This window comes from Euphorbia lathyris, chromosome 4 (assembly GCF_963576675.1).
Source record: "Euphorbia lathyris chromosome 4, ddEupLath1.1, whole genome shotgun sequence".
NCBI classification, from domain to species: Eukaryota; Viridiplantae; Streptophyta; class Magnoliopsida; order Malpighiales; family Euphorbiaceae; genus Euphorbia; species Euphorbia lathyris.
The window spans coordinates 22,426,447-22,449,039 of NC_088913.1; the positions used below are offsets into that span (position 1 = coordinate 22,426,447).

The window sequence follows — 22,593 nt, forward strand, 5'->3', positions numbered from 1 at the left end:
GTGGCTATTCGCGTGCTTTTGCATTTAATGCAACGGATCTAACACTCAGCGTTTAGAATACTAAGCGTTTTATATTCTGAGTGGTCAGTAGTATATGAAAGGATGATTTCTCAGTTTGAGATTACTACTCGGTGTGCATATTTACTCAGTATTGATATGTATTTTGCGTTAAGTACTCAGCATAACAATCACTCAGCATGCATTTGCATAAATCATTCAGCATAGTAATTCACTCAGCATAAATTTACATTTTAGAACAGGAATTTACTGAAGAGGATTACACATACCAATGGCTTCTCTCAGTATACTGAACTGTTCATGAGCCAGTGGCTTTGTGAAGATATCCGCAAGCTGCTCATCCATTGGGACATAGGTCAGCTTTATCTCACCCTTGAGTACATGGTCTCTAATTAAGTGATGCCTTATGATGACATGCTTCATTCTGCTGTGTTGAATTGGGTTCTTTGATAGATCAATTGCACTTTTGTTGTCGCATTTGACCTCAATTGTCTTTGTTTGAACACCATAGTCTTCAAGTTGTTGCTTAATCCATAGGACTTGAGCAACACAGTGACCAGCAGCAATGTACTCAGCTTCAGTGGTAGACAAGGCTACTGACGCCTGCTTCTTGCTGAACCAGGATACAAGACAGCTTCCTAAGAAGTGACATCCTCCAGAGGTGCTTTTTCGTTCTAGCTTGTCTCGACCATAGTCAGCGTCAGTGTATCCAACGAGTGTAAAGCCATGAGTGTTGGGATACCATAAACCTGCGTTCACTGAGCTTTGCAAATATCTAAGGATTCTTTTTACAGCTATGTAATGAGATTCCTTAGGGTTAGATTGATATCTAGCACAGTAGCATACTGAGAACTGAATGTCCGGTCTACTTGCTGTTAAGTAAAGTAGAGAGCCTATCATACCTCGATACAATTTGCTGTCTACCGACTTACCATTCTCGTCAGCGCAGAGGACAGTGTCAGTGCCCATAGGAGTGGATATTGGCTTGCAAATTTCAAGATCATATTTCTTCAATATCTCCTTGGCATATTTAGCTTGACTGATGAAGATGCCATTCTTTCCTTGTTTGATTTGAAGTCCAAGGAAGAAGTTGAGTTCTCCCATCATAGACATTTCAAACTCAGTCTGTATTTTCTTGCTAAATTCCTTGCACATTGACTCATTAGTAGCACCGAAAATAATATCATCAACGTATATTTGAGCCAGCAGGGTATCTTTACCCTTTCTCTTAATGAATAAGGTTGTATCAGCTTTGCCCCTGACATAGTTTCTAGTCAGCAGGAAACTGGTCAGCCTCTCATACCAAGCACATGGTGCTTGCTTGAGGCCGTACAGAGCCTTTTTGAGTTTATAAACGTGGTTTGGGAATTTAGGATCCTCAAACCCTGGAGGTTGATTAACATAAACTTCCTCGTTTATAACTCCATTAAGGAATGCACTCTTAACATCCATTTGAAACAGTTTAAAGTTCATGTAAGATGCATATGCACATAAAATCCTAATAGCCTCTAGCCTTGCCACTGGGGCAAAGGTCTCACCGTAGTCAATACCTTCTTGCTGACTGTAGCCCTGAGCTACAAGCCTTGCTTTGTTCCTGACTACATTTCCTTGCTCATCCAGCTTGTTGCGGAAGACCCATCTTGTTCCAATGGTCTTCTGACTCCTTGGATGTGGCACTAGCTCCATACATCGTTTCTTCTGAATTGGTCAAATTCCTCTTACATTGCGCTCATCCAGAATTCATCTTCCTCAGCATCAGTGAAGTTCTTAGGTTCCTGAACTGAGACGAAGGCTACATTGCTGAGGTACCTCCTGAGTTGGTTTCTTGTCATCAGGGTATTCTCAGCGGCATCAAGGATTGCACTCTCTGAGTGCCCTCTTGGAATCCTTATCTCTTTGGGTAGATTGATGTCTTGTGCTGTCTGTGTTTCAACAATCTCTGCAGGTGAAGACTAGTCAGTGAAAACAATATTTGGTTCACTTTTACCTTTGGTCAGCCCTTGAGGGAATGACTCAGCGGCTGTATCTTGATCAGCGGGTGCTGAGTGTGGATCATCCTTGGTCAGCGGCAGATATCTTCCTGCAGGGTTAGTTTCGTCGAACTCAACATGTACTGACTCTTCTAAAACTTGAGTTCGTTTATTGAAAACTTTGTATGCTTTGCTGTTTGTTGAGTAGCCTAAAAAGATAGCTTCATCAGCTTTTGAGTCAAATTTAGCTAGGCTATCTTTAGTGTTTAAAATAAAACATTTATAGCCAAAGGCACGAAAGTATCCAATGTTGGGCTTTCGTCCTTTCCAAAGTTCGTAGGGGGTTTTCTTTAGTATAGGTCTAATAAGAGCCCTATTAAGAATATAGCACGTTGTGTTAACATCCTCTCCCCAAAAATATTTTGGAAGCCTATGCTCACTCAGCATTGTCCTGGCTATTTCAACCAATGTTCTATTCTTCCTTTCAACAACCCCATTTTGTTGAGGCGTCCTAGGAGCAGAAAAGTTATGGTCAATGCCGCTGGCTTCATAGAATTCAACAAACTGTTGGTTTTTGAATTCTCCACCATTATCACTTCGGATGTGAGCCAATTTTAGGTCTTTATCATTTTCAAGTTTTCTAACCAAATTTGAAAATGTCTCAAAGGTCTCATCCTTGCTACTCAGCAAGATGACCCAAGTGTACCGAGAGAAGTCATCTACAATGACCAAGGAAAATCTTCTTCCACCCAGACTCAGCGGTTGGACTGGACCGAAGAGATCCAAGTGTAGTAATTCTAACGGACGCTTAGTTGAGACAATGTTTTTGCTATGAAAAGATTGTTTGGTTTGTTTTCCAGCTTGGCAAGCGTGGCATAATTGATCTTTTTCAAATCTAAGTTCAGGCAGTCCCTCAACCAATTGCTTTCTTGCTAATTTGGCCAGGAGGTCCATGCTTACATGACCAAGTCTCCTGTGCCATAGCCAAGAATTTTCTTCCTTTGAAACTAAGCATACAGTTTTTGAAAACTTTTTCTCTAAGTCTAGCATAAAGACATTATCAATCCGAGGGGAAGTTAAAATTAACTCATTTGTTTTTCCCTCATATATTTTACATCCAGTAGCATCAAATATAACTTTTCTCCCATTGTCACATAGCTGAGCTACGCTAAGTAAGTTATATTTGAGTCCGCTGACTAAGGAGACTGACTCAATAGTAGGATTACTTCCGATGGTTCCTGACCCTACTATCTTACCCTTTTTGTTGTCTCCAAAACTTACACTTCCTCCTCGTTTACGCTCAAACATGATGAACTGAGTTTCATCACCAATCATGTGCCTCGAGCATGCTGTCAATATACCACATCTTTGACTTCTCAGCACACCTCAGGCTTACCTGCATTGTAACTAGTTACTTTTAGGTACCCAATTCTTTTTGGGTCCTTACTTATTAGGTTCAACAGGTAAAGCATCATATTTTATTTTATGGCGGCATACTTGGACAGTATGGCCATTCTTTCCACAGAAGTCACAGCTGGCCTTCCGTTTAGGATTTTTCACTGACTGGTCAGCACCCCAGTGCTGAGCGTGCCAGCACACCTTTGTGGTGTGTCCTTTCTTCCCACAGAAGTCACACTGGACATTCCGCTGGGGATTCCATCTCTGCTGACCAGTACTTCGGTACTGAGCATTCAGAGGAATATTCCTTTTGTTTTGAACCTTTAGTTGGTTCTGGATGTTTGTGACGTCCTTTCTTAGTTTTTTTGAATCTGATTGGACTTCAGAGACAGACTTATGTATGATCTCCATGTTATCATGCAAAGTTGAGTTGTCCTGAAGAAGGTATCTGAGGTCACTTAGCTTGACCTCTTCAACCTCGTCACAGCGCCTGCTGAGTGCTCTAATTTTCTTATTACACTTTTTGACAAGTGTATAGAGGTCACTCAGGGCATTACCCATTTCGTTTCTGAGCTGGGAAAGTGATATTACCTTATTTGATTGCTCCTCATCGTCAGATGCAATGGAGGGGTCAGCATGCTCAGAGACGCACGGCTCAGCAAGTTCGTCAGCCATGAAGCATATCTTTGCTGACTCGGTGGCCTCAGCTTCTGTTGATGAAGACTCATCACTATCGCTCCATGTTGCCACCATTGCCTTTTTGCCGTTCTTCTTATCTTTCCTCGGCGTGGGGCAGCTTGACTTGATATGGCCAGTTTGATGACATTCAAACCATGTAATGGGCTTTGAGTTGTCTTTCTTGTATTTGCTGTCGCTGGACTCAGCTTTATACTTATCAAACTTTTTGTAGGGCTTCTTAGAATATTTGTCATTCTTTCTGAACAGCCTTTTCATCTTCCTTGTGAACATAGCCATCTCTTCATCATCTGTTGAGCTCCCATCAGTGGAGTCAGCTTTCATGACAAGAGACTTCTGCTTCTTGTCTTCAGACTTTTCCTTCACCTCGAAGTTTTTCATTGATATCTCATGGGTCAGCAGCGAGCCGATGAGTTCGTCATATTTGTAGGTGGTTAAGTCCTGAGCTTCCTCAACAGCGGTCTTCTTTGCTTTCCAGTCTTTAGGAAGACTCCTGAGTATCTTTTTGACTTGTTCTTCCTCAAAGAAGATCTTCCCAAGTCTCTTGAGCTCATTGATGATGTTGGTAAATCTTGCATTCATGTCAGATATTCCCTCATCATTGTTCATTTCGAACAGCTCGTACAGTCTCATCTGTTGGTTCACCTTGGACTCCTTTACTTTATTGGTTCCTCCGTAGGTGACCTCCAGCTTCTTCCAGATCTCTTGCGCCGACTCACAACCTGAGATTTTATTATATTCTGCAGCATCGAGCGCACAGTGAAGCATATTTATAGCCGAAGCATGATTTTGTAGCTTCTTGAGATCATCCTCTGTCCATTTGGCCTCAGCTTTAACAACTGTTAGGCCAGCCATAACTTCGACAGGTACAAATGGACCTTGGACTATGGATAGCCAGGCACTCATATTTGTAGCCTGAATGAAATTTTTCATCCTATTCTTCCAGAAGGTATAGTTAGACCCAAAGAATAGGGGACGCCGAGTAATGGACAGCCCCTCAGGTAAGATCTGAGTTGTTTGGTTTCCTGGGAGAAACCGAGTACTGTTTTCTCCCATAGTGGGGATCAGCTCAAGGTTGTTAAACCTTTTACAGTGAGCTTTTAGGCTCTGATACCACTTGTTGGTCCCTTATAACGTTACAAGTATAGTTCCAAGGGGGGGTTAGGAACTATTCAAAAATTTTAAGTTAGGGCAGACTTCTTTTTCGTGAGAAAAAGGTTTTAACAGCGGCGCTGAGTGAATAGCAAGATACTGGCTTAGTCAACTGGTGACTAGGTCAGTTTCTTTACTTGTGTCAGGAGATAGCACTTGGAGTCTATTCCTGAGCTCAGATATTCAATACGCACAACTCAGCTTGACCTCTTTACTTGGTCAGTTTTTGTTTAAGCAAGCAATAAATATATAAAGGAGTTTAAGGTTAGAAATGTGTTACTCGGCAAATTTATCCAGGTTCGGCCTCCAAGCCTACGTCTTGTCCCCGGAATACGTTCTGAGATTTCGAATTCTCTACTGAGCTCTTTAACGGTAGAGCATCAAACCTTTTACAATCTTAGCAACTGAGTATAACAAGAGCACCTTCCTCTATACCTTTACTCAATCCTAATCTCTCGCTGAATACTATAACCGAGTATTCAGCCTCTCCTTTCTAATCTCTAGAAATGATAAGTGTTTGTCCTAAATAATGATTGCTAAGACACCTTAGATGATTGAATAATCACTCTAGACTTTTACACAAAAGATATGAAATTTAGTGTAAGGTTGCTTTGCTTTTTCTTGCAGAACTTTGCGTAGAGATTTGGTCAGCGTAATGGCTTGATCAAGTTCTGTATTGAATGAAGCAACTGAAGGGCTCTATTTATAGAGACGTCTGAGGCATCGGTCATTTCGAATTTCGAAATAACCATTGGAGGGAAACGGCTTCCTGTCGTTGTCATCCTGTCTTGCTCAGAGCTCTCGACCAATCAGATTTGAGTATCTTCTGTCCTCGGTCAGCTTTTGGTCAGCTCGGCAGAATGTCTCTTCATTTATGGTAAGGTCAACTAGACAGCATTCTGTGTCGTCTGAACTTTACCCAAAGTGGAAACACTTTGTCTGGAAGTTGTTCTTAGCCAGCTGCTGTCTTGTACTCTTTGTCGAATCAACTCAGCAGCTTCGTCCCGAAGTTGTTCCACGAAGGTCTTCTAGATCCTTCTTCCGCTGAGTTGCGTTTTGTACATAACGACAGCGTTTTGACATACGCGGGCCGAGTTGCCTTAAACTGTTTGACTTGGGCTTTGACTTCCGTATTGGGCTTTGGGCCTTTTAATCTTTGTGTCTTACAAACAATTTAACTCAACATTGAACAAACACATTAGTAGAATAAATCAAAGCATTTAAACTTAGTGTGTTTAGAATATGTTTTTAATTATACTTAAACAATTTTGTCAAATCAAAATTATGTGGAAAGGTGTTTCAACAGCCTGCGTCTCAGGCTACCAAGGTACACATTCACTTATCCTTTGTCAATTCAGTTTGCTTTCCTGTTCTTCCTTACTGACTTTGGCATCGGAGCTTCCCCCCGTCGAACCCAACGACGCCCCCACAGGGACGGAAGCTGATCGGAATTTCTCCACAAGTCATCAATAAATAAGGATAAAATTGAGAAAATATTTCTAAAAGTGCATTGGTAATCCAAAACGACATATAAAAATGAACAAATTAAAAAAACTAAAACGTCATATAATAAAAAAAAAATGGGGTGAATATATTAATTACTAGTTGTTCATAATATAATTTATAACGAGAGTAATATTTTATCTACATAAAAAAGCATTTTTAACTAGAGTATCAGATGTACCTTCGTTAAATTTAATCGTTATAAAATGAATTTCTTATAGTGCTCATTTTTCATAAAAAAGATGATGAATCACCAATATACATGGGAAAGATACAAAGAACTGTTTAGGAAGGTTCCTTACCATTGAATCCATTGCAAATGGATATGTTGAAGAACTAGAGCCATTAATGTGTTATTAACTCATAGAATATGGTGAACATGAGCTATAAGTGGCATTCTGTGAGAGATGATGAAAAACTAGTTTAGAGTACCATAGAGGTGAAGGTGTCACACAGCTTTCTACGTGGGTTAAAAGTCTGCAAACGGGTACCTTGTGGTTCATTCCGTTAGCAAATGCAGTCCAAACTCACTAAGGGCGTTAAAAAAGTTAAAGGTCAAATGGTAAAGAGGTATTTTTATCCTTCTATTTATTTATTTTATAAATTAACCATCTTATTATCTAATTATCACAAACAAACTCCCAAAACAAAAACAAAATATCAAATTCACCATCTCCTCATTCTCTCACATCTCTCTTTAAATTCTTTCTCTAAATACACTCCCTCTCCCTCTCTATTTTCTCTCTCTAAAAAATACTCACTCTCCCTCTCTAAACAATATAATTTATTAATTTGATACCGTTTATGATATTTTTTTTATGATTTGAATCTCGATGAGCTTTACTGATTTGATCTTGTTTTTGTTTGTCTGTGACAGTTGAAGACAAGAAGATTAAGATTGGTACCAATGGTAATTTTCTGAGCGAGATTCCATTCAATGCATCCATTAAAACTTTCGCATCAATTTCAATTAATTGATTGATGGAACAACTTAACCGAGATTGTTCTTCAATCTTGTAGAACCGTCAGTAACAGTCTAAAAATTTAAGAAGGCCTAGGGATTTTTTTTGATACGTTATTCTATTAGCAATTTAAATATTGATAATGCATTATCTGATCTATGAACTAGTATAAATTTAATTCCATAGTCAATCTTGAAGAATTCTTTTGATATACGAATAAAATGGATACAGTACATATCAAAAAATAAACAATAAATCTATATGCATTGCTGAGGTTATCATTGGTTTGATAAGTTCGAACAATTTCCATTCCTTTATAAAAGGAATTATTTTTAGCAAAATACTAAATATATACCAAAGATGAAGCTATAAATACATAAACAAAACCAATAGAAATCTCAAACTTGTAATCCATCATTAATTTGGTTTCTTGTATAATAAAAAAATAAAAGAATAATGTCACTCAAGTTGTCATTAGCCCTTATTGTTGTCCTTTCGTTCATCTCCTTAATCACACCCTCTCATGGAGCAGAAGACAAGCCAGAAGATTATCTAATTCCTCACAACGAAGAGAGGGCAAAATTTGGTCTTCCCCCTTTTAAATGGTCTAAAAAATTAGCAGACTATGCATATAGCATTGCAGTTACACATAAAAAAGGGTGCGAACTTGTACACTCTACGGGGGATTATGGTGAGAACATATCAGGAGGTAGTGGTCCAGATATGACAGGCACAGATGCAACCAATTTGTGGCTTAGTGAGAAAGAGTTTTATGATCGTAACACTAAAACTTGTGTTGAAGGTAAGCAATGTGGCCACTATGAAAATATTATTGCTTCTGAGACTACTGAGATGGGATGTGCTAAAATTCATTGTGATAAGGACGATGGATTAATCTTTCAATGTGACTATTATATGTGATTAATTACAATGATTGATTAATAGTTTTCTTATGTTCTCATCTATTTTTATTTGTTTTGTTTTCATAATAATTGTGTGGGACCTTGTATGTTCCATATGTCTGTATATATATTTTAGACTTGCTTAATGATTTATGGAAATCAACTTAATTTCTTCAATTGTGATTTTAGTTATTTTACAAATAAATATATATCTATATATAAAATAAAGCTTCAAGAATCTTAAGTGGCGTCTTGTAAACTTTTCAAGCTATTGGAAAGAAATACAAACATGTAGATTGTAAAATGAGATATGGAACAGGAGGGTCATGAATACCTGACCATTTGTGGCTGAAAAACATAACTTCATCTATATAAGAGAAAGCTTAAAGGATCTTAGGTGGCGTTTCACAAAAATTTCAAGCTATTTTTCTTAATTTTCTATTTTTATGAGGGTACAACAATTATTTATAAAAGAAAGCACATAATTTTTTTCTCTTAAATCCATTACATGTAACATAAATGAAAACTTCATAACATATATAATTAATAAAATAATAAAAAGAAATAAATTAGAAAATATATTTTCTCAAAAAACATTGAAAAAACATAACATAAATGATGATTAATTTATCTCCATATAAGTATATCTATATACTGTATCTATGTATCCATATAAATGGAAGTTTAAGAGAGTCTTAAATGGCATATTATTATCATTATTACTTTTATGAATTTTTTAAATAGTTTTTGTCTATAACGTTTTTCCTATTAATACCATAACCATCAACCAATTCAATCATATTAAACTAAATAAATAAAATCAAAATTTAATATAAAAAATATTAAGAGACTCTAAGACTCGCTAGTCAAATTGATGTGTGTTGCGCAGACTATATAATACTATTTAATTAGTTTTATGATTGACAATTTAAAATAGCAGTATATTTGCATTGTACTTCTTTTAACTATAACTAGTATTATTCCCGCGTGTTGCACGGGTTGATAACTTTTTTTACATAAATTTAATATTTTAATATTTTTAATTATATATCATTTACATATAATGATATTGATATTTTGTTTAAAATAATTTTAAGTTTAAAAAAAGAATTTTGTACAATTTCTCTGTCGAAAAGTACAAATATTATAGAATCACTTAAATCTTAAACTATTATCTCGAGCTTATATCTCTAGTGGTGAAAGAAAAATAGATCCTTATAATTTTATTTAATATTGGCTATGCTTGGCAAATAGTTATTAGCTGATAGTTGATTACCGTTGTGGTTAGCTGATTTGACTAGCTGATTTAACTAGCTGATTGTGTAAACTTGTTTGGTAAAACTTAGCTGATTGTTAATAGTTGTTTGTGTAAAATGAATAAAGACATGGCAAAGTCTTTATTTGAGGTTAGATGGTAATAAATAGGGGTAAACATGTCCTTCAAAAAAGATGGAGCAATAAGCTAATTGAAAAAACTCCTAAAATGAGTTTTTTCAAAATTAGCCTTTTGGACCCAATAAGCTCTTTCAAACCTTTTTCCTCCAAACACCACTATTAGAGATTTGATTAGTCAAACCCTCTAAAATGACTCAAACCTCTAATTTTGTCCTAAAAGGCTCTTTACCAAACAGGGTCATTGAAAGACAAATCATTGTTATTTTATTATTAAGTTATACATTGGTTTTCATTCACATTCCTCACACCAAAATGTATCATCCTTTGGCTTTACTTTCTTTCGTAAATTTCATATGCTAAATAGTACCATCTGAATTTACCATTGATACTTTTTAATGTAGGAGCCACTACGAAAGTATTATCCTGTCAAATTTTATAATTGTTGTATTATTTTATTTTATTTTTAATTAAACTCCATAAATTTTGTCTGCTCCTCTAATTCCCGTTGAATTTTTTAATATTATCTATATTCACTATACTTCTAAACTTTTTATTCTCCAAATCCTCATTGTTGTCTTCATTGGGTATGATTCGAATGAATTCTTTGGTTCTGACATTCCTGTATATAAATAATACAAAACTTTAGTTAATTGATTAATAACAAAATCATTAATATACAAAAGAATTTCATTTGTTCAAAATTTCTTCAACTTCAAGAATGTCGAGATTTAAATTTTTCCATGTTTCTTTTTTGGGAGAAAGGTAATTAATTTAGTTGAAATGAGCCTTGATTTGCAATATTTTCATATTGCATGAAAACGAATTCATTAAAAAACACACCAAAATACAACGAATAAAGTTAATTTCTACATTATTTAAGAATTGAATTTCGTAAGAAATGTATAATAACTTAATCATAACTTAAACCAATAAAGTGATTTTTTAAATATACAATTGGAAGAAATAATGCTTATACTACACAATTTTTAAAAGTCTTACAATCTAAATTAATATGAAAGTTTTACAATCCCTTTATTTTTGTGTTCTTTCAAATAACCTCAAAATAACAATCTACACAACATAAAATCCTAAAACTTAAAAACAAATTCATATAACTCTAAGCAAATCCAACGTAGTCTTACCGCAATTTTTAAGTTTGCTAGGATTTAAATTTGTGGAAAAAAATTACAAAATTCTTACATGATTATATAATAGGGTAATTAATTTATTAGTCCCTATATTTTGACAAAACACACTGTTTAGTCCTTGTATTTTTAAAAATACATGGTAAGGTCTCTAACCTTTTTTTCAGTGAACTGTTTAGTCCTTCCGTCTGTTGGTCAGATTTTTTACCGTTTATGACTTCGGAAATGACTAAATTACCCTTTACTATTTACCTTCAAACTTCGGAAGAGGAAATCCAATTTAGAAGAAGAAGCTATTTATATGGAGAACAAGAAAAAGAACAGACCCAATGCTTACGAATTTGAACGATTAAGAAGAAAATCAAGAAGAAGAACACTCAAAGTTGATTTCAGATGCATTAGAGTTTAAAGGAAATGAAAATAAAGGAAAAGAAGAACGCAAATCCAAATTGAATAACAGAATCTTCATGAGAGTGTAACGGCATGGACTAAACAGTTCACTGAGAAAAACGTTAGGGACTAAACAGTTCACGGAGAAAAACGTTAGGGATTTTACCGTGTGTTTTTGAAAATACAGAGACTAAACAGTGTGTTTTGTCAAAATATAGGGACTAATAAATTAATTACCCTATATAATATAATAAATTGTAGTAGATGTTGTAAACAATAATACATATTAAATATAAATGAAATAAATTGTTTGGGAACGTTCTATAATTGAAAAGTCAATAAATGAAAAGTTAGTATTTGAAAGTGTATATTTAGCTTTGACGTATGAAATGTTGAAAATGTAACCCTAACGTTTTCAATCAAGATCAATTTTAGCTCTACGTTAAAAAAAAACTGGTTTCATTGGTATTTAACTCTCACTTCAGACATTCCAAATATCAATTATGTCTGAGATATTTAGTGTATTAGTAACAAAATTATAAAAAAATTGTTAAGAAAAAAAGAAACTAATCTGCTACATGTAAGTTTTTTTTTTTTTTTTGAAGAAAAATAAGTTTCATTAAACGGAATCAACATACAAGGAATATAAAATAAAATCTGGAGGGACAGTACCCCAGTCCATAAGTTCTGACAAGAAACGAGAAGACCTAGCTAAAGCATGAGCCACCTTATTCACAGAACGGCCTATAAATCTGACAGAAATGTCACTGATACTAGAAATAAGACTTTTATAATCATCTATAATTGAACCATAAGAAGAACGAAAGTATGCTTGATGAATATGCTCTACCACTTACAGTGTATATGACCCCACATCCACACCACCCAAACCTTTGAGTTTGATCCACCTAAGAGCCTCTTGAGTACCAATAGCTTCACCTTCTGATAGGGGTATATTACCCCTGCCTTTTAGCGTGATTTACGGGTTGATTTTGGATAAAATAAATAAGTTTAATTACAAAAATAAAGTGTTTTGATAAAATAAAGAAATAAAAATAAATCTCGTACTATCAGTTAATTTTCCTCGTTTTTGATTAGTTTAGGAAATAAAAACGTCAAGCTAACTCGGCTCTCAAGTTTTGTATTTCAGGTACGAGAAAGGAGCAAAAATCCACTCCATACGCGGGGCGTATAATCCTCTACGCGGAGCGTGAAACATGGTGTCGGTAATGATTGCATTATCCGCAGAAGCCATGTGGAACTGACTCAGCATACGCGGGGCGTATGACACATGTCGGCAATAATTGGCCTAATCCTGAAAGTCAGACTGCATTGTCTCCCAGAGTCAACTCTCCTTACGCGGGGTGTACCACCATATACGCGGGGCGTAAAAGGCCGTTCTTTAACGTAAAAAGATCAGAGACTCTTTTACGCGGGACGTACTTCAGCTACGCACGGCGTAAAAGCACCAATTCAAGCAATAAAACTTCAGAGACTCAAACACGCGGGGCGTACAATCCTTTACACAGGGCGTGTTTGAGACAATTAGACACGGAATTGGTCCACATGCAGGAGATTTCTGACGGAATGGGCATTTACGCGGGGCGTAGTCCAATTTACGCGGGGCGTATCATGGGATTTCTGCACCAAATCATGTTGCTCCATACTTGTGCTGTGTGAAATTACAACATTGCCCTTGCTTGATGTCTATAAATAGATAGCTCTTGAACTTCATTTGATACCAATTACATATTAGAGAGCTACACTATACTCTTTTCTTTCCTTGTAATTTAGATTCAGATTTTGTAGTTAAACTCTCCCCCTCGAGAGCTTGTTCGGTTGTTCCGGCGTTCCATCGAAGTTTCGTTCCACCATTCGTCACCAAGCTCGAGAGTTCCACCTCCACGACCTAGGAGACGGCTTTGAGTCCGGTTAGCTAGTTCCAAGGGCGGATTCTCCCTTTTTACTTGCTAATTAGCTTGTACTCTTCCTATGTACTAGGCTTGGTTGTATTTCATCTAATCACTTTCCATATTTATAATTTATGATTTATAATCTCTATTTCCCTTTATGTATTAATATTTATTGCTTGTTTTGATATTGATAATTGATTATTGTGTAGGAGAACACGATTACCGCCACCATTCGGGCTATCTTTAGGGAGTTATATAGGTGTTGCCTTACCGGAAGTGATAAACCAGAAACCGTAGGAATTGACAAGCCACGGAACTTACGGGCCCTAGTTTCTAATTCCCCCGCATTAGACACGCCTTGACTAGGAATCACGTAGTCTAAGTGCTTCACGGGTCGGTTCTACTATATTTGGTAGTCTTTGCAAGAGTAAACTATTATCCGTATACATTTAGAGTCATTATTTATCATGGTTATAACTTATCATATTCATCCCACTTCATAGAGTTTTAGCTACATAAATCTGTGTCGCCAATAGTGAGGAATAGTGTGTAGTTGTATCTTACTTAACCCCAAAGTAATTACCGCTTAAATAACATACGAAACCGAGTCGTCTAATACTTGTAATTATAAATCCCGTGGATTCGATACCCGGTCTTAACAGGATTATTACTTGATACGACGGGGTACACTTGCCCCTAAGTAGTCGTTGCGTCTAGTAGAGTTAGAGCATTAGAAAGATCACATCCATATTAGTAGCACATTCATCGGAATACACATTTAAGTCGTCGTAAGAAACTCTACCACTAGGCGTCGCGCTATCAAGTTTTTGGCACCGTTGCCGGGGATTTATAATTTCCTACAATATTAGACAAAAACGTTTCATTGTTAGTTTAAGCATTCTTTTTGTATAAATTGTTTATATATACTCTTACTAACATTATTCTTTCTTGTTGATAACCTTTTATACTTGTTCTACTTTATGCACACCCGATCTAAAAGTGATTCTCTCGTACCTATTGATCTCGAAATTGAACGTACTCTTTGTAGGTTACGTAGAGAAAGAATGGCAAACCCCAACGCCGAGGTCAACCAACCCAACGGAAACCAGAGGCCACACGTGAACAACGTCCGCGGAGGCAATGATACGCGTTCGATGATGGAGATCCTTGCGCCGCATCGTCCCCAAAATCGTAATGGCATTGTCGCTCCCACGATCCCGACCAACACATACGAGATCAAGACCGGAATGATCCAATTGATACAACAATGTGGTCAATTCGGAGGGGAACTCCATGAGAACCCCAACGAGCATTTGGATAAATTTCTGATGTGTGCCGATACCTCTCGGCAAAATGGTGTTCCCGTTGAGGCCGTGAGACTGAAATTGTTTCCTTTTTCATTGACAGGACAGGCGTTGGAATGGCTATACTCATTGGAGGCGGGATCCATCACATCATGGGAAGAGCTCGAAAAGGAGTTCCTTTCCTACTATTTTCCGCCGTCCAAAACAGTCAAATTACGGACCGATATCACATCCTTCAGGCAGTTGGAATGCGAGGCCCTCCACGCAGTTTGGGCTAGGTTCCGGAAGTTGCTCCGAAACTGCCCCCACCATGACATCCCAAAGCACGACTTGGTAAGCACTTTTTACCACGGGTTAACTCCCACTAACCGTGCGACTGTTGATTCCGCTGCAGGTGGGGATCTATTTCGGAAGTCAGCTAGTGAGGCCTACGAGCTCATTCATGAGCTGGCAAGGAAAAGTGTGCAATGGCAAGAGGATCGACTTGCCGGCCCGTCGCGACACCAGACATTCGCTGTGGAGAAAGAGGCTCCGAAAAGCTCCATAGCTGAAATGAACAAGAAGCTTGACTCGTTGATTGCCCAATTAAGCCTCAATAAAAGTGTGCAGGTCCTGATGTGCACTCACTGTGGTGGAGACCATGATGCGTTTAATTGCCAAATCGGTAGCCCCTTCGCCGGCGATGCCAAAAACGTAAGTTATATAGGAGGTAACCAAAGGTATAACTCCCATCCGAACTCCTATTCTCACCACAATAATAATAATAACGGCGGATGGAGGCCTCGGTACCAACACCCGAACTTATCATATGGCAATAATAATAACGTGTTGAGGCCCCCATCCGGCTTTGAGCAAGAATTTTGGGAAAATGGGCTCGGGCAATCACAAGCCGCGCCCAGTAATCGAAACGCTCCACCTTCCAACAATGTACATGACCAATCGGTCACGTCCTTGTTGAAGGACATATTAACCCGTCTTTCTGATAGCGAAGTGTTTTGTAGGGATCTTAGCCGCCAGGTGGCCCACCTAAACCGTCAACAACAAGAAAGGCCACTAGGAACCCTCCCAGCAAACACTGAACAAAATCCGCGGGGTAAGAATAGGGAATCCGGACAAATGATAACGCTCCTCAACAATAGGAGTTCGGACCCGTCAAGCTCCAACGCGGACGTCTTGCAATAAGCCGCCATATAAGAAAGTCGAGCTACTTCGACTCAAAACGTAGCATCGGTTTGACTCCCTCGAACCACTTGTCTATATGTATTATAAACGTTGTCTCCTTTCTTTATTTTGCATTATTGTCTTCATTTTTACTTTATTTTATTTTCTTCCTTTTTCTCTTATTTTCATAAAATCAAAAGAAAAACAAATCCCACATTAATCCAAAACTCTTAAAATACGCGGGGCGTACAACCCCTTGCGCCCCGCGTAGTTGTGTGTCTGCCCCTTTCTACTTAATAAAGGACACACTACGCGCGGCGTACCTGAATTTGCGCCCCACGTACGTCTTTCCTGAAAAACGCTCTTGTTTAATAAATGCCACGTAGAGGACACGCGGGGCGTACCCTAGGGTATGCCGCGCGTATCCTCGGGGAGTTGTGAATCATAACTCCCCATGGCAACCTCCTCTCTCTCCAACTTCCCATCACTCCTCTTCCCTATACAACTTTCCCACTTCCACACTCCACCTCCTCTTCCACCCAATCAATTCCCATCCTTTCAAATTCAAATTTCCACCTTCCCTCCATAATAAATTTTCATTAACTACCCCCTTAATTATAAATTAATAAAAAATTAAAAAAGAGTCATAAATAAAACATAAAAATCATAAAACAATTAAAAATCATTAAACACTCATAAATCCAAAAATCAAAAAAATCAAAAAATTACCAAAAACCACAAAAATCCTTCATCTCCCGTCCGCTTACGCGGGGCGTAACCCCATTTACGCCCCGCGTCTCCGCCCTTTTTGTCATAAGAAAGGAGCAGGAGGTCTGATACGCGTGGCGTAACCCTGTTTACGCCGCGCGTATCTCACCGATCTTGCGTAGAATAACATCAGGGGGAGGGATACGCGTGGCGTAGCCCCTTTACGCCCCGCGTACCCCTCTGGGAATCCGAGCTTTGCTTGGATTCCCCACTTCTCCCCTATATATATCTTCCCCTTCTCCCCTTTCCTTCCTCACAACTACCCCAACTCTTCACAAACATTCATCTCCTACTCCCTCTTCATTCCCTCTCCCTTCCTCCTCATATAATCATGACCCGAAGCAAACGAGCCGCCGTTAACACCCCCCTAGACCAACAAATGCAAGCTCGTCGAGCTCGCACCACACGCTCCTCCCGCTCCACCCAAAACCAACAACCACCACCACCCGACCGGGAGGAAACACCCCCACTTACACGGTAATACCGGGCCCTTTTTCACCTTCTCATCGAGGAGGAGGCCACCCGGTACGAAGAACTTTGCGCGGCTATGATCCAAGAACTTCCGTACATCCCGCGTAGCGTGCTCGATCAACACGATCTCGGCACGCCTTTCGAAGCCCATCTCCGTGCCCTCGGGTGGTACGACATTTACAGTACCGAATACCATGTGTACCCCTCCTTAGTCATTGAATTCTTCACCACCCTCACCTCCAATAATGTACCCGGATCCGCGCTCTTCAATTTCTGCCTCGAAAACCGTCCCTTCACCATTGATACCCAATGGCTTCGCGACCACTTCACTCACCAAGTGGAGCCTAGCGTCGCCCATTGGCCCGACGGTGTCTCCGCTCCCGAATTTTGGGCCTCCATCACCGGGTCCGATGACTATCACGTATCCAACCTCCACCCGACCTCTATTCGTGACCCTATTCTCCAACTCCTTCACCGCTTCATCTCCTTTTATTTCACGGGGAAATCCGAGTCCACCAAGGTCAACAAACATGAACTGTTGGCCCTCTACTGTTGTGCCAACGGGCTCACATACGACCTCGCCTACCACGTGGCCGTCCACCTCCGCGCCACACCCATCCGAAAACAGGCCAAGCTCAGGTTCGGCCACCTCGTCACCATTTTCGCCCTCTCCACTCTCGGTTCTGACGCCATTGAGCGCCTCCCACGCCTTGTGCCTAGGCCGTTGGACAAAAACGCTTTTAAATCCTTACAGCGTCCAACTTCCGGCCCGAGCGAGACTTCGGGGGCGGCTCATTCCAATGCGGAAGGGGACTCGGATTCAAGCTTGGGTCTCAATTTTAGTCCTCCACCCCTTCACGACTTCAATGCCCTTTACGCTCGGTTGGATATCTTGGAGGATCACCAACGTCGTGATCGGGCCCATTTTGACACCCACTTCGACACCATTAAGGCACAACAACGTGAGGACCGGGTTCACCTCGATGCTCGCTTTGATGCCCTCACCAACTCCTTCGCCTCATACTTCAATCTCCATGGAAATTCGTCTCCACCACAACCATAGTTTCCGTTTTTCTTTCTCTTTTCTTTATGTATTTTCTTTTGTTATCCCCTATGTTATTTTTCTATTTTAATGTAAGATGTTTTTTTCATTGAAATTGTTCCGTTTGCGTTTTGTGCTTTCGTTATTTTCGTTTTTATTGTTTAGAATAAAACCACACCGGGCGTACCCCATGGCACGCCCCGCGTACCCATCATTTATATGCTTAAAAAAGCCCAGAAGCTCAAACACGCGGGGCGCCCTGTTCCTGCGCCCCGCGTATTTGAATCTCTGACTCAAAAAATAATAAAAACACCACCTTACGCGGGGCGCCCTCCCTATTACGCCCCGCGTATTTGAGTCTCTGACTCAAAACGCATTAAAAATGCCACCCTACGCGGGGCGCCCCCCTGGGCACGCCTCGCGTAGGGCCCCTGACCACTAACGGTCTTCTTCTTTCCCTTCCTTAGCTTTATTTTTGTTTTTGTTTTATTTTCTTCTTGCGACGCCCTTGGAATAGGCGTCATTTTAAATAACGCGGAGGGACGTGCAACCCCGCACTTAACGTTTGTTTTGCACTACCAAAAACAAAAATAAAATAAAAAAATTTTAATAACAACAAAATAATTAAACTAATTTATTGACTCTTTTAAATTTTCCCGACACGTTATCCCTCCTTCGGAAATTAATTAAAGTTCCATTATTTGTCGTCAAAAATAAAAGTGTCGGAACATAAAGGAATGATTCAATTAAGAAATTTTAGTCTTGATCTTAAAGTTAGGGAATTTGTGCAAAACTTAGGATTAGTACTAAACTAAGGCATTGAGTCTTAACCCAAATGTTACCTCCATAATAAACTTTAAAAAGGCAATAAAAACGGGATAGTTGAGAATTTAGCGAAAACTTGATAGTACACAATTTGAACCCGAATCTTTGTGAGGTATATTTGAGCCTAAAGGAGTTCGTACGAGAACTCTAATTCTTTCACAATTTTTCGAGAGCTTTGACTTCACTCGACGCATAGAATTTGCATCTAATACCGGGTTAAGTACACTTATTGTGGTAAAAAGGCAATAGATGATAAACCGAACCCACTTAGGCTAATTTTTCTTAATTTATTTTTCTTGTTTTCATTAAACATTAGGAAACCCCCTCGAGCCTATTTGTCGCGCCCGTGCCCGCGGATCGCGAACTATAATATCTTCGAATATGGCTTCCGCTCTACTGGTTTTCAACGGTGCCAGACAGTCCCTCCAAGGAGACTATCGTCAGGTTTTTGAGTCGCCACCAATCAGTTTGACGGTCTGATTGGACACCGATTTGATTCCAAATTGACCCATTCGGGTAAATTCAGATAAGGTAGTGGTCTGCGATGATTCTGTGTTCGATTTCCGATTACGTGTAGGGAAGAGACATAATCTCACCCTATCCCGCCCGATAAATCGGTACTGTTGTATTTCCAAGTGCTTGTGTCTATGATTGCTTTAAAGATGTCAATTATATCAATTCAAGCCTTTGATGGTACTCGTAAGATTGTGGTCATACGACCGAAATAGGATCGTTATCCAACGATCAAAATTGATAAAGAAACTCGTAAATTATTTTTATTTTATTGATTAAATATAGTTTAAAATATTAACATATTTTTAAAGATATTAATAGTTATCGTTTATTCATTTGGATCACTATTCAGTGACCGATATAATATGGTGGCATCATAACCACTATACAGCGGTTAAAACCCGATTGATTGCAAACTGTTGTATTTATTAAATAAAAAATAGTTATTATTAAAACTTAAATTAAAGATGAATTAATCTAACCTTAATTTACAACAATATATAATGTGGATTAAATAAAACTAAATTAAAGGTTAATAAAATTAAAACTAAAATGGAAGAAAGTTGATATATATATACCAATATACAGCCTATGAAGCGAAGTGGAGTCGAGCCCATTTAAATTGATAAGTACCCAGGATCCATTTAAGTGAAATGGAGGGCATATAGGTCTTATTATTAGAGATTTTAATTTGGATGTTAGGGTTTGTTTGCACATATACATGTGCAGCCACGTTTCTCTTCGTCTCCTCTCCTGGAAAAAGAACAAATCCACAGCTCTCCCTCCATGGCCGCCGGCGACCTCACTCATCTGCTATCTGCGGTTATCAATCGCTTCCGCCGTCTGTTCCGTTTCATCCGCGGTAGCCGCAACGTCTCCGCCTTGGTTCATGTCTGACCGTCGTCGTCTTCGCCTCCTCTTCTTCGAGAACAGAAACAGCATTCCTGTACGGCCATTCCTTACTGCACGAGCTTCAGTCTGCGCCGCCGCTGCTTGAGCACTCCGTTGTGCACCTGCTCGTTGTCTCCTCCGTTTTGACGCGCCGTCTGCCCCTCCGCCGGTCTGCTCTTCGTCGCAGCGCCATTTACAAGGTAAGAATCCCGTTTCTCTTCTCCTTCAACGTATCTTCCCTCCGATTCCCATCTTTTGCTTAGATCCGCTCATTTACGGTCCAGATCTAACATTAGCGTTTTATTTTCTTTTTTAGATCCCTGGGATTCCGGGTGACCGGAGTGCGGAGACGGCGATGGCTAGTGTTGTTTCTACCGATCCTGACGAAGTTGAGTTCCTGGAAGGCAAAGCAATAAATAAAAATGTCTAGGAACGCATTTTAGAGTTTATTTTTGGTTAGTTCTTATTAGTTGATTTTTTGCCATTTCCATATTTTGGGAGTTCTAACTCAGGTTTGAACAAATCAAGTTTTTTAACTCAGAAAAAACCATTTCTGAATAAAAACTGATGAAATGAAAATTGTTTTCAACTCTTTGATCTTAAACTCAGGGATGCGGATGTAACCCAAATTGAAGAATGGAATTTCTCTTTATTAGGGAAATAAATACAGAGACTTTAAAACTTGCCCCCTCTAAAGCTTTTCATCTGTCTAAAAATTGGGAGGCCAAGCTTTGCAAAGGTTCAGATGATTCATTTTTTTTAGTTCTTTGAACAAATCATTTTTACAAACTCAGAATAAAAACTGTTTCCGACTAAAAATTATTTGCTTATTAAACAAAAACTGTATTTATTTTAACTCTTTGGTTTAGAACTCAGTGATCTTCATTCATGCTTTAGCCTTTATTTGTAAACTAAAAATGAGGAATAAAGAGAAGCAAATGAATCAAAAATCGAAGAAGAAAGTATTTTCCATTGAAGATTAAGAAATACAGATTTTTGGCCCCCTCTAAAGCTTAAATCTGTCTATCTAAAATTGGGGCCCTTTTTACGGATTCAATCCTCTCTATTTATAGATGTACAAGTCATGGCCTCTTTTTTTTTTTTTTTTTGATGAATTTATCAATCCTTGTGCAGCATTTGTCTCTTGTAATGGCCCCTATTTTCAAGATGTAGAGCATTGGTTTCTTATTCAGGCTGAATTCGTCTTTTTCTGCTTTTGAATTCAGATCAAAGAATGCAGTGGCTGTTGCTAATTTCAGATTTTGAATGCAGTGGTGTCCCTTGTAAATGGTGAAGATTTTTGTCTTTTCCTGCCTTTGGCTTGGGTTGGGTACCCATTTGACTTGAAATTTGACCCGACCCGATCTTGGTATAGACTTTGACCCGTTCCTGACTTGAACTTCATTGATGTGGATTTGGAACCGAACTTGATACGGATCTTGACCCGAACTTGATGCGGATTTTGACCCATTTCTGATTTGAAGTTCATTGATGTGGATTTAGACCCGAACTTGATACGGATCTTGACCCGAACTTGATGCGGATTTTGACCCATTTCTGATTTGAAGTTCATTGATGTGGATTTGGACCCGAACTTGATACGGATCTTGACCCGAACTTGATGCGGATTTTGACCCATTTCTTATTGGATTCTTGTCCACACTTCATTTGTGTTGAAGCTTGGATTAGGAGCCTTACAAAAAAAAATGTAATAGATTAGTTTTTGTTAATGCAAATTTTACTTCTTAAAAGCATCCTATTTTATTTTTTGTTTTATTATAATTGTAATTTATTTTTGTTTGAATATTAATTCATTCATCATTAATTGGTTCTAAGGATAAATTATACTTTAAATATGATTTAGATAAAACTTTATCAAAAAAATCATATCTCAAACCACATTTATTTCTTGAGAATAATTCTAAATGAATGAGTTAAATTCAAAATATTAACTTAACTATTTAAACAAAATTGAGTTTAACTAACAATCATAATTTGAAATATGACAATTTCAAAATTATATTCAGAAAATAATACATTATATCTCATATATAGTTTATAACAAGATGGAAAATTCATTTATTCCAATGAATTATACCTTGAGTGCGATTTGATAATTATATTGAGATATAACAAATTGGCACACAAAAGCTCCATTTTTGATAAATCATATG

At 38.4% G+C, this 22,593-nt stretch overlaps 1 long non-coding RNA gene across 2 annotated transcripts; it reads left to right on the top strand.

Moving 5' to 3' along the window:
* The first annotated feature begins 20,188 nt into the window (after positions 1 to 20,188).
* On the top strand, positions 20,189 to 22,244 carry LOC136226964 (uncharacterized). 2 transcript variants are annotated; one of them, XR_010687917.1, is made up of 3 exons: positions 20,206 to 20,619; positions 20,736 to 20,874; positions 21,554 to 22,244. It is a non-coding gene; the product is annotated as an uncharacterized lncRNA (long non-coding RNA). The 2 variants fall into 2 exon arrangements; XR_010687916.1 differs by having other exon boundaries at positions 20,189 to 20,619; positions 20,736 to 22,244.
* Positions 22,245 to 22,593: the final 349 nt, after the last annotated feature.